At 37.0% G+C, this 12,307-nt stretch overlaps 1 protein-coding gene across 3 annotated transcripts in view; it reads left to right on the top strand.

Moving 5' to 3' along the window:
- MICU3 (mitochondrial calcium uptake family member 3) overlaps positions 1-12,307 on the top strand; it is a 96,924-nt gene that overhangs the window by 28,366 nt on the left and 56,251 nt on the right. The window lies entirely within an intron of this gene.

Here is a 12,307-nt window from a genome sequence, read left to right as displayed (position 1 = left end):
GGCATAGAGGGAACCTATTTCAACATAATAAAGGCCATATATGACAAACCCACAGCAAACATCATTCTCAATGGTGAAAAACTGAAAGCATTTCCTGTAAGATCAGGAACAAGACAAGGATGTCCTCTCTCACCGCTATTATTCAACATAGTTTTGGAAGTCCTAGCAATGGCAATCAGAGATGAAAAAGAAATAAACGTAATACAAATTGGAAAAGAAGAAGTAAAACTGTCACTGTTTGCAGATGATATGATACTATACATAGAGAATCCTAAAGATGCCACCAGAGAACTACTAGAGCTAATCAATGAATTTGGTAAAGTTGCAGGATACAAAATTAATGCACAGAAATCTCTTGCATTCCTATGCATCAATGATGAAAAATCTGAAAGAGAAATTAAGGAAACACTCCCATTTACCATTGCAACAAAAAGAATAAAATACCTAGGAATAAACCTACCTAGGGAGACAAAAGACTTGTATGCAGAAAACTAGAAGACACTGATGAAAGAAATTAAAGATGATACCAACAGATGGGGAGATATACCATGTTCTTGGATTGGAAGAATCAATATTGTGAAAATGACTATACTACCCAAAGCAATCTACAGATTCAATGCAATCCCTATCAAATGACGAATTACAGAACTGGAACAAAAAAATCTTAAAATTTGTATGGAGACACAGAAGACCCTGAATAGCCAAAGGAGTCTTGAGGGAAAAAAACAGAGCTGGAGGAATCAGACTCCCTGACTTCAGACTATACTACAAAGCTACAGTAATCAAGACAATATGGTACTGGCACAAGAACGGAAACATAGATCAGTGGAACAAGACGGAAAGCCCAGAGGTAAACCCACGCACCTGTGGTCAACTAATCCATGACAAAGGAGGCAAGGATATACAATGGAGAAAGGACAGTCTCTTCAGTAAGTGGTGCTGGAAAACTGGGCAGCTACATGTAAAAGAATGAAATTAGAACACTCCCTAACACCATACACAAAAATATACTGAAAATGGATTAAAGACCTATGTGTAAGGCCAGACACTATCAAACTCTTAGAGGAAAACATAGGAAGAACACTCTTTGACATAAATCACAGCAAGATCTTTTTTGATCCACCTCCTAGAGTAATGGAAGTAAAAACAAAAATAAACAAATGGGACCTAATGAAACTGCAAAGCTTTTGCACAGCAAAGGAAACCATAAACAAGATGAATAGACAACCCTCAGAATGGTAGAAGATATTTGCAAACGAATCAACGGACAGAGGATTAATCTCCAAAATATACAAACAGCTCATGCAGCTTAATATTAAAAAAACAAACAACCCAATCCAAAAATGGGCAGAGGACCTAAATAGACATTTCTCCAAAGAAGACATACAGATGGCCAAGAAGCACATGAAAAGCTGCTCAACATCACTAATTATTAGAGAAATGCAAATCAAAACTAAAATGAGGTATCACCTCACACCAGTTAGAATGGTCATCATCAGAAAATCTACAAACAACACATGCTCGAGAGGGTGTGGAGAAAAAGGAACCCTCCTGCACTCTTGGTGGGAACGTAAATTGATACAGCCACTATGGAGAACAGTATGGAGGTTCCTTAAAAATCTAAAAATAGAATTACCATATGATCCAGCAGTGCCACTACTGGGCATATACCCAGAGAAAACCATAATTCAAAAAGACACATGCACCCCAATGTTCATTGCAGTGCTATTTACAATAGCCAGGTCATGGGAGCAACCTAAATGCCCATTGACAGACGAATGGATAAAGAAGTTGTGGTACTTATATACAATGGAATATTACTCAGCCATAAAAAGGAACGAAGTTGGGTCATTTGTTGAGACGTGGATGAATCTAGAGACTGTCATGCAGAGTGAAGTCAGAAAGAGAAAAACAAATATCGTATATTAACGCATATATGTGGAACCTAGAAAAATGGTACCGATGAACTGGTTTGTGGGGCAGAAATTGAGACACAGATGTAGAGAACAAACATATGGACACCGGGGGGGAAAGCCGCGGGAGGGTGGTGGTGGTGGTGTGATGAATTGGGAGATTGGGATTGATATGTATACACTGATGTGTATAAAATTGATGACTAAGAAGAACCTGCTGTATAAAAAAATAAATAAAATTAAATTAAAAAATTAAAAAAAAATATTTGTGAAAATCACACATGCTGTAGTTTCATTATTTGAAGTTTGATGATACTTGAGTTTCACAATGAATTGTTCTTTATTAATGAAAGAAATGAAGTTCTTAGAATTTAAAATTTAAGTTTATATATATGTATTAATTTTCAGTTAATTTTATATTTTATCTGTTTCTGTTACTTAGAGTTTAGATTTATAGTTTTTAGTTACTTTAGTTGGGTATTTTGAGTAATCTGTCACCAAATTTAGTTTAGGAATAACGTAGTTTTATAATTATACAGCAAAAAATTTGAAGACCATGATCTTTTTACCTGTAGATGGCTCAATTCAGTGTTTGTAAATTAAGCTGTAGGACAGTAATTACTATTCAACCTCCCCTTGATAAGGTGGGTAAGTTTGTGGAGGTGGAGCAGAAAACATGTTTATTCTCGACATCTCTCAACATTCAAGATGGAGGACCAGACCCAATGTTTTCTTTATCTCATTGCAGTGTTCTGTGAAAAGGTCAGGAGGTTACAGCAGCATTTTGCCAGATTTGGAAGAACAAAGCTATGGAGAGTGAAAGTGCAGACAGCATTAGATTTCAAGCCAATAGTGGCTGTGTCTAAGACTTTGGAAAGAGAGATACAGTATACAGACAATAAAATGTGTGGGACTGTCAATCTAAGTGAATCACAGCAGTTTAGTATTTCCTGAAAAATTGGTGAAGGTTGTTTAGAAGTATTACCTCCCATGAGGCTTTTAATCCTATAGATGTTGTTTGTTTTGGAAGTGAATCTCTCGGAGTCTTTGTTAAACATAGTAATTCTAATGTTTTTCTCCCTCATGCTTTGTATTCCATGAGTCCTTGATGTTGTCACCCAAAGTTGTTGTGACAGAGACTGCAAGCTCTTGACTGTAGTCTCTTCTTTTCCTCCATAATTGTTAGGATTGTGGACACCCAGTTCTTCATTTGCCATCATCTCTTGCACCTAAGTGTGGCCATGTGACTAAGTTCTCTGTGATTGAATGTGAACAGGAGTGATTTATGCCTCTTCTAGTCCTAGTCGCGTGGACTTCTTCCCTGCCACCGCCCCCCACCGTGGTTGATAGTGGCAGAGTCATTATCACCCTGGGTCTGACTGACTGTGTGAAGCACAGCTCCCTGATCCCACCCTGACCCCAGTCCTAGCCTGTCTTCTCGGGGGTCCTATGAGCGAGAAATGAACACACTTCTTTTGTGTTTGAGCCATTACATTTGAGGAATTTAGCTTACTCTCTCTAATATAGTGGAGAAAGGATTAGTTGGTGAGAGCCTTAATCACTGAGAAGGGAAATGAATTATTTTTTGATGAAGGTGAATTAACTTTGTTAGCTACGCTTGTCTCCTATATTCTCCTGGTATGAAAGCTCACCTAACTGCCCACGAGTAGATTCAACCTCACCACGGACATTAAAACCAACAGGAGAATATAAAGAGCTTCAGATCACTGGCTAATTGACCACTTTCAACATTGTTAATTAACTCATCCCTGTGATTTAAACTCAGTCTTATGGATTTCTATTTTATCCCTCAGTGACGTGCCAATTCTCAAGGAGCTAAACTTCTTCCTGAACTCAGGCTCCTCTGACTTGGTCTGCTCATCTAAGTCCTAAGTCCTAAGGTCTATTCAAAGAATAGTGGACTTCAGCGAATTTGCCTGCTGCTTGAACCCCTGTGTCTCACTTATATTCTTGGCTAAGGTCCCCAGTCTGGGTCTTGTACTTGGTTCAGGATTTTGCCAAATAAATCGTGTGCTACATCTTCTACACCTTTCCTGTTCTGGCTTCTTGCCCCTCCGCTGCTGCCCCCTCTTGCAGTCAGTCCTCCATGTAGCATAAAGGATAATCTACCAAATTTGAATCTCTTTCAAATTATGTTTATGTTTGTTTTTTTCTCTAATGATAACCAAGCACCTTCTTCTATGTTGTAACTCCCAGTATTCAGTTAAATGTGAAAAGCTATATTCTTCTCTTTCTGGCCTTCCCTAATTCATATACTGATAAAATTCTCACCAGTTATACTGTCCATTTTTTTTGTTGTTGTTATTCCTGTAGTCAGAAGGTAGAATTTGTGAATTTTACTGTCCTTTTTGGAAAGATATCATAGAAGCAAAAATTATTCTTTATTGTAGGAGAAAATTGGTAATGTATAACTGAAAGAAGACAACAGAAGTAATATATACCTAGTATCAGTAATTACTTTAAAAAGTTAAGTACATGTAACCCTGTTTTAAAATCTAAATATGAAAAAAAAGAAAAAATTGAATTATCCAGTTTTTATATGTTGCAGCCACTTGGCAGGAGTGCCTGAGAATTTAGTGCTCCAAATTTCAAGACTTAAGCCAGAAGTTATTAATACTTTTGCCTGAATCTGCACTTAAGAAGAGATTCATTTTACTGGAATTTTTACTCTATTAAAATAAAAAACAGTCAAAATGAAAAATAAATCCCATAAGCCTTCTTATTACAATAGATAACTTAAACAGTTACCAGCATTAGTTATGAAGATGGTATGTTTGAACAACTTTGAAAAGACGGATACACCTCAGTTATAGTGTGGTACCTTTCTCACTAAAGCTTTAGGTTCTCTTTTATTATCTCAGTCTAGATTCCCAGCTTGGAATCAGAAGCCTCTCTTCTGGTTGTCCTTCACTGCCACCTGACCCACACTCAGTATCCCTTTGGCTGTTTATTATCCGGTTGCCAATTACCTTTTCATCCATAAGCATTCATTCATTCACGCAATAAACATTTACCAAGCCTCTTAGATATGCCAGGCACTATGTTAATCATATGTGGACAGGCAATTGCAACACAGTATGAATGGGGAGGAAAGAGTACAAGCGATAGAATAGTAGGATATATAAAGGAAATAGCTAGAATTTATCCAGGGTACAGGGTTAACTCTCAGGGAAGGTGTATTGTCAAAGTCTAAGATACATTAATACAAGGGATGTGATTAAGTAGGATTGATTTGGAGTAGTATCTTATATAGTAGAGAGGGTGTGGCAGCAGAAGTTTTCTTGCAGGTCGCTTTCCTAAGAGTCTGAGTAAAAGAATCACATTGACCATTTGATACGGAGCAAAGATTCATCTCCTTGGCAATAGCCACAAAGGTATCAGGGCTCACCTCCGGAGGAACTGAAAAGCTGAGCAGGAAACGGAAGTTGATGTAAAATATTCCTGGAGCTGGCCATTGCTCAGAGACCAGTACAGTTCCCGGAGCTCATTCCAGGCATAGAGTGAAGTTTGACTCATTCTTGTTTTTATCAACAGGCTATGACTAGACTTTGGTTAGGATTAGCTTAGTTGGTTTCCTGAAGTTCTAGCAGTGGACAACCACTGAATTTGTTGATAACTAGCGGATCTCTGTAACAGAGAGAGTCTAGAATGAGGCATCAGGGAGACCTGGTAAGTAGCAGCTTAATACCAAGCACTGGAGTGGGGAGCTTAGCACGTACTGTAGTTCCAGGGGAGCTACTGAAGGATCAGGAGAAGGTCTCAGGCACAGGTAGGAAATCAGGTACTGGAACTGGGAAATAAAGGAAGGATTCTGATGATAGGAATCAAATCAGGAGCTCAGTTCCTGGACCCAGAACAAGACAGACACCACCACCCAAATCTCTGGCCTTAAAATCTTTGGACACCTCCAACTTGAGACAAGATTGGTTCCAGAGACTGATGTGAAGCAACCACAAATAGTCCTTAAGTATCTTCAACCTCAGATGGTGAGAGGAAGAGGGAGTCAAGGACACTATTTCAGTATCAGAGTTCTCACGATAAAGACTCTGGTTCTTACAAAAACCAGGGAAAACTTGAATTCAAGGTACAAATAATATTAATTGAATTCAATCTTTTTTTTTTAACAAGGTCTTTTTTTTTTTTTTTTGGCTACATTGGGTCTTCGTTGCTGCGCATGGGCTTTCTCTAGTTGCGGTGAGCGAGGGCTGCTCTTCATTGCAGTGCACGGGCTTCTCATTGCGGTGGCTTCTCTTGTGGAGCACGGTATCTAGGCACGTGGGCTTCAGTAGTTGTGGCTCGTGGGCTCTAGAGCGCAGGCTCAGTAGTTGTGGCGCACGGGCTTAGTTGCTCTGCGGCATGTGGGATCTTCCCAGACCAGGGATCGAACCCGTGTCCCCTGCATTGGCAGACGGATTCTTAACCACCGCGCCACCAGGGAAGTCCCAAATTCAATCTCTTAAGAAGTTTTAATTAGAGCAAAATTTTTAAATCGATAATTAATTAACTCCATGGTTTGATGTTCTACTTACTGCCTGACAAAAATTAGTTTCAGTCTTCCTGCATTTAAGAGCTTCCTCAGTGGGTCTGCTGATAATAACAAAAACTAAACAAAAAACAAAGAAAGAAGGCAAGAGTACATACAGAAAAAGGATTTCACCTTATAAAGTAGGCCATTTTAAAGAGGCACCTTCAGGAAAAAAATGGAACTTGGAAACTTTGTGTTGTGTTTACTTTGGAGAGATTACTTCTTAGAAGCTAAACTAGCTGGTCTTCAGCTCCATCTATACTTCTACGGCCCTCCAGCTTCTTAGAGGCTATTTCTTCTTCTAGTCGTTATAAGCCTACCGGTTTTCTCTTTACTATTTCTTAACGATTTAAAGGCTGTCACTTCCTCAACTTCCCAAATATTTGTTTTTTAATTTGACTGTCAACCTATAGAAATTAAGAATTTTTCTTAAATGAACATGACTTGTATAACACCTGTCAGTCTCTTCCCTATGGTTCACAAATGGTCTAGTTATACTTTACCACTTTTGAAAGGCTTATTTTTTAGGTACATAATATTGGATTTATAATAAAGATTTACATTTTAGCAATTAATGTCTTAACAACTAAATGGATATAATTCAGGTTTTTTGCTTTCTGGTTAATTTTCCCACTCGCCTTAGGTACATTATACTTATTGATGACTTTTAACTATATTGGCAATTTATGATGTAAAAAGTATAATTTACTGAAACAGTACATATTATGAAAGATGTTTAGGTTAATTTTAGGTTTTAGAAATTAACTTTTAAAAGATATATTGGAGATTATGTATATATATATATACATGTATATATATATATATATATATATACATGTATATATATATATATATATTTTTTTTTTTTTTTTTTGGCCTTGCTGCACGGCATGCGGGATCTTAGTTCCCTGACTAGGGATTGAACCCCAGCCCCCTGCAGTGGAAGGGCGGAGTCCTAAGGGAATTCCCAAGATATACTGGATTTAGATGAGCAAAAAAGGTATTAAAGGAGATCGGCCAGTGAATACAGGTGTAATTAACCTGCTCCTTGTAATATAAGGATTATACCTACAGATTCAGGCCAGTATGCTCGAGGGAAATGGTTGTATTTGTTTTTTGAAAGGCTCAGAACATTAACATGGTACAAGATTGTTGTCATTGCCAAGAGGATTAGAAAACCAGTTTGAGTATCATTTTCTACCTTTGTTTATTGGTTCTTGTTTCTGAGTGTTCATAGTAGTGATGTTAAAATAACTTCAGAAGGTTTAGATTTTTTAAACTTTGGAAAGTTCAAAAGCAAGGCTGAATCTTTTAAAGGTCTGAGTTCCTTCTGACCTTTGGTGGTCTACTGGCCTGAAGCTGTCCGTTTTCTCAGAGATTCTAGTAGGTCAGGTCAGGTGTCCTGAGCTGACCTTCATGGACCGCTGCTCCTTGTCAACCTCCAAAACACTGTAAAGTTTAACTTGGTTAGAACTCTACCACAGTAAAAAAAAAAAAAAAAAAAAAAATTATTCTTCATCTGTGCCATTAGAGCATTCATTAAGAAAATAGTCTGTTCAAGAACTGCAGAGAAAGAGGCATGTAGACAACTGAAAGGTTTGAAAGTAGTTAGACATAATTAAACCAAGCTTATTTATTTATATTTGTCCCTAAAATAGTTTTAGATAAAGTTATCTTCCAATTGACTAATTATTTTATAATTAATTCATTTGTATGTAGTAGGCACACACCAAGTGTCTGCTGAATGAATGAATTCACATTAGCTCAGTAGTTGATGTTAAATATTCATCTTGGAAACCAAAAATAGTTAAAAGATAATGTAAATAGTATAGAGTTTTGTCCAATTCCTTTTGAGTTTTTGTTTGGGGATTTCTGTTTATGCCTCTACTTGTCCAACACATTTTAATTTTTGTTAGGGGACCACATTTATGTTGTTATTCTGGTAGAAAGGTAAAAAAACAAGAGGACCAAATGATCTCTAAAGACCATTCTAATTCTAAACTCATTTATTTTCAGTGACCAAAGGAGACTAGGTAAACACCCATTCCTGATTTAAGGTGGAAGACAATTATCAAAACCAATAGTAAACATTGCATTTAATGGCAATTCATCAAAAGCATTCTCTGCAAACTATGGAACAAGACAAGAATGCTTAATATTCCTGATATTATTCAACATCAATTTTAGAAACTTAAACCTTTAGTAATTAAGACAATGAAGATGAGGTTTAAATATTACAAAGTAAAAGTTACAACTGTTACTATTTTGAAAGAACTTATGATTATCTACCTAGACAATCCAAGAAAAAAGTTATTAAGATTAATGAAGGAATTTAGTAAGGTTAGTTGGATACAAAGCAAATTACTAGTCAGTAGCTTTCTCATTCATCAGAAATAACCAACTGAAAATATAATAGCAATAAAAGGTTCCATTCACAATTACACAGAAACTATGAAATGTATGAGTAAATCTACCAAAATTTTTTTAAAACTTATATGAGAAAACTGTAAAACTTTACTGAAAGATGTAGTTGACGACCTGAATAAATAGACATCCGTGTTCCCAGTTGAGAAAAATCAAGTCATCCTAAATTACACCAAAATTCAATGTCCTCCCAAACAAAATATCAGTGGGATTTATTTATTTATTTTGGCCACACTGCGTGGCATGTGGGATCTTAGTTCCCTGACCACACCCCCTGCATTGGAATTGTGGTTTTAACCACTGGACTGCAGGGAAGTCCCTCAGTGGGGTTTTAAAAACAGAACTTGACATCTTAATTTCACAGTTCACTTAGAAGAAAAAATTGCATATCAATCAGCACAAATATTTTTAAAAGATTGACAGTAAGATAGAGTCTTGCTTTACCTAATGTCAGAAACATAATCAAAAGCTATAGCAATTAAAGCAGTATGGCATTTGAGTATGAACAGGCAAATCAGTCAGTGTAAGAGAACAGAAAGTGTAAAAACCAACCCAGGGACTTCCCTGGTGGCGCAGTGGTTGGGAGTCCACCTACCAATGCAGGGAACACAGGTTCGATCCCTGGTCCAGGAGGATCCCACATGCCGCAGAGCAACTAAGCCTGTGTGCTCACCTCAACTAGAGAAAGCCCGAGCGCAGCAACGAAGACCCAATGCAGACAAAAATTAAAATTAATTAATTAATAAAAAAAAAAAAACCAAGTATTGATTTCCTGTTCTGCTCTCTATCCCATCCCATCCTCCAGCCAGATGAGCTCAGTCCTCCCAGTTGATGATAACTAGACTGTTCTAGGATCAGGCCAGTTTACTGTGATCTCATGAGAAAATTGTTTTTTACTTTCTACAGGTCCATGGTTCATTTGAGCAGTTCCCGGGTGTATTATTACACTATGTGATTTATTACACTACATTGATCAGAGGCAATGGAGGAGGCAACACAACTGCAGTAGCAGGAAGCCCATTTAAGCACCAAGGCTTTGGTTATCTCTTTTTTATGTAAATCCTATTCTTCCCTTTTAGGATATATATTTTTTTGTCTGGGGCACAAACCATTCCCAAACTCCTCCCCACACCTTCTTTTAAGGTGATAAACAGACCAGTAGGCACCTAGTGCCATTATCAAAAATGATGGGTACTTTTGCTAAGGCAACAAGAGGTAGAACTCATACATACAGGGGAGTTTTAGTGACAGCCTTGAACTCAGATTTCTTCTGATACCGTTCCTTGGGTGTTTAAAGAATACAAATTGTTCCACAGTTCTGCCTTTTTTTTCTTTCTTTCTCTTAATATAGGATGGATTAGAGGCAAAAACCATAGTCCATTACTGTAAAATTTTAGGGAAGTAGTGAGTGCTTAAACAAAGGTAGTAACAGTGGGTGGATGTGAGAAATTAGAGGGAGAACCACAGGCTTCATTAATTGATTGTTAGTAGACATTAAGGAGAAAGAGGAGTTGTCAGCATCAGCTCACAGGTGGATCAGATTCCCAGCTGCAGCGGTCAAGCAGCTTTGGCGTGCTGGGACTGGGCTTAAGGAAGGAAAGTTTGATGAGAAAACACAGACACCTCATGAGCAGTAATGGCAGCACCAGGTAAGGGCAGAAGTCACAGATCAAGTCCATATTAGGTCATAGGAAATAGGCAAAAATTGTGGTTCTGGATGTTAGATTGAAACATGACTTCAGATTGTGGTGCAGAAGCAGTGAGTGCTCCCCACTCAGTGGTCCTCCAGGAAATTCAGTGGAGATGAGTCATGGTTGATTGGGGCCACCTAGGTCCAAGGAAATGGCTTAGCAAGAAGAAAGCAGGAGAGTAAACTGTGGTCACAGACAGTATTGGTTTCCCTGCCCAAAGAGGAAGAAGAAAGCGCTGGGATATATATGCAGAAGGGGACTTAAGATGGTAGATTGATCCCTGGGGAATATTCAGGGAGGAGTATTCAGGGAGATTATCGCTTGTTATTGACACTGAGTGATTGAGTGTCTCCTTACCCATGGTAGAGCCAAAATAACTTCCCAATACAAATGGATTACCTGAGTATTGCTATTAATATACTGCTGAGCTAGCTTATGTCTGGTACCAGGTTGCTTTATCTTTCTAAAGCACCATTTTCTTTGTGTCATTGTTCCACTTAAGAATCTCCTAAAGCCATTTGCTTTCTGTCAGATTAAATCCTGGTGCTTTAGTCTTGCCTTCAGAAATTGTTATCAGTTTACCTACCCTTTTACATGAATGCAAATGTTCTGTTCCAGGAAGACTCTTACCATCTTCAAATATGCCGTGTAAACCTAGAATGCTCATATCTCTTCCTGACGTTAAAATTCATATTTTCTTCTTCCTGAAGCCTTCATATTAACCTCAATCTATTGTGCTTTTCTTCTATTTACTCTAACTTGACTTATTCTCTTTTCCACGTTTGTACCTTTTGTCTCTCCAAGTAGTGTTTTGTCCCTCCATATAGATTGTATATTCCTTAAGGGCTGAGATTGTAGATTCTCCCTATTTATACATGCCACTAAAAAATGGCATTAAAATTTTTCTTTTTAATTTTTTATTTGACTACTTCTGTAATGTTTTGAAAAGTCTTAGTCTTCAGAACAGTGGAAAAAGATTACTCATTTGCCTGGCTTTTCATTTAGTAAGGTGTAACTTAGAAATACAAAATGTAGTTTCCTTACTGAAAGTTCTTATGGTTTGTTTGATAAAACTTCTCAAAATATTAGATGTTTAAATAATTTTGACAATTTGAACATAATTTGCATAGTGACTTAGTAGACATAGAAGAGACAATAAAGAGATTAAGCTTGTCATCCTAAATAAGAATTTCTTTCTGATATAAAATAATTTTTTACGAAATGTGTGAAAATACAATTTTTATATTGTTGCTAGTCATGTAAATTGCTATAAACTCCCTGGAGGCAGTTTGATAATATGTATGAAATGATTTTGTTTGACCAATCAAGTTTACTCCTAGGAGTTTACCCCAAGGAACTACTTGTAGATATATTTAAATATTTTCAAGGCTGGTCGTTATAACATTGTTTTATAATAGTAAAGTACTATGAATTACCTAAATAGTCAACCAGTTAGAATTCATTAATTGTGTTAGGCTACAAACATTTACCATTAAATATTTTATAGTTACTAAAAATGGTCTACTAGACTATTTAGTGACATGGGAAAATGACACATGATATATTAACACATTATTGACTGGAGGATTTTGTAGCCATAATACGTCTCTGGTCAAAAATGCGTTAATAAGTAAAAAGGATCAGATTACTGAACAGCATAGTATAACCCCAATTTTTTGCCAAAAAAAGAAAACAAAAACAATTATGTCTATAAAATTTTAAATTCTGTCTTC

The sequence above is a fragment of the Eschrichtius robustus genome, chromosome 21 (assembly GCF_028021215.1).
Source record: "Eschrichtius robustus isolate mEscRob2 chromosome 21, mEscRob2.pri, whole genome shotgun sequence".
NCBI classification, from domain to species: domain Eukaryota; kingdom Metazoa; phylum Chordata; class Mammalia; order Artiodactyla; family Eschrichtiidae; genus Eschrichtius; species Eschrichtius robustus.
The sequence above is the reverse complement of the archived record's forward strand: the minus strand, read 5'-3'. Positions and strand labels throughout refer to the sequence as shown.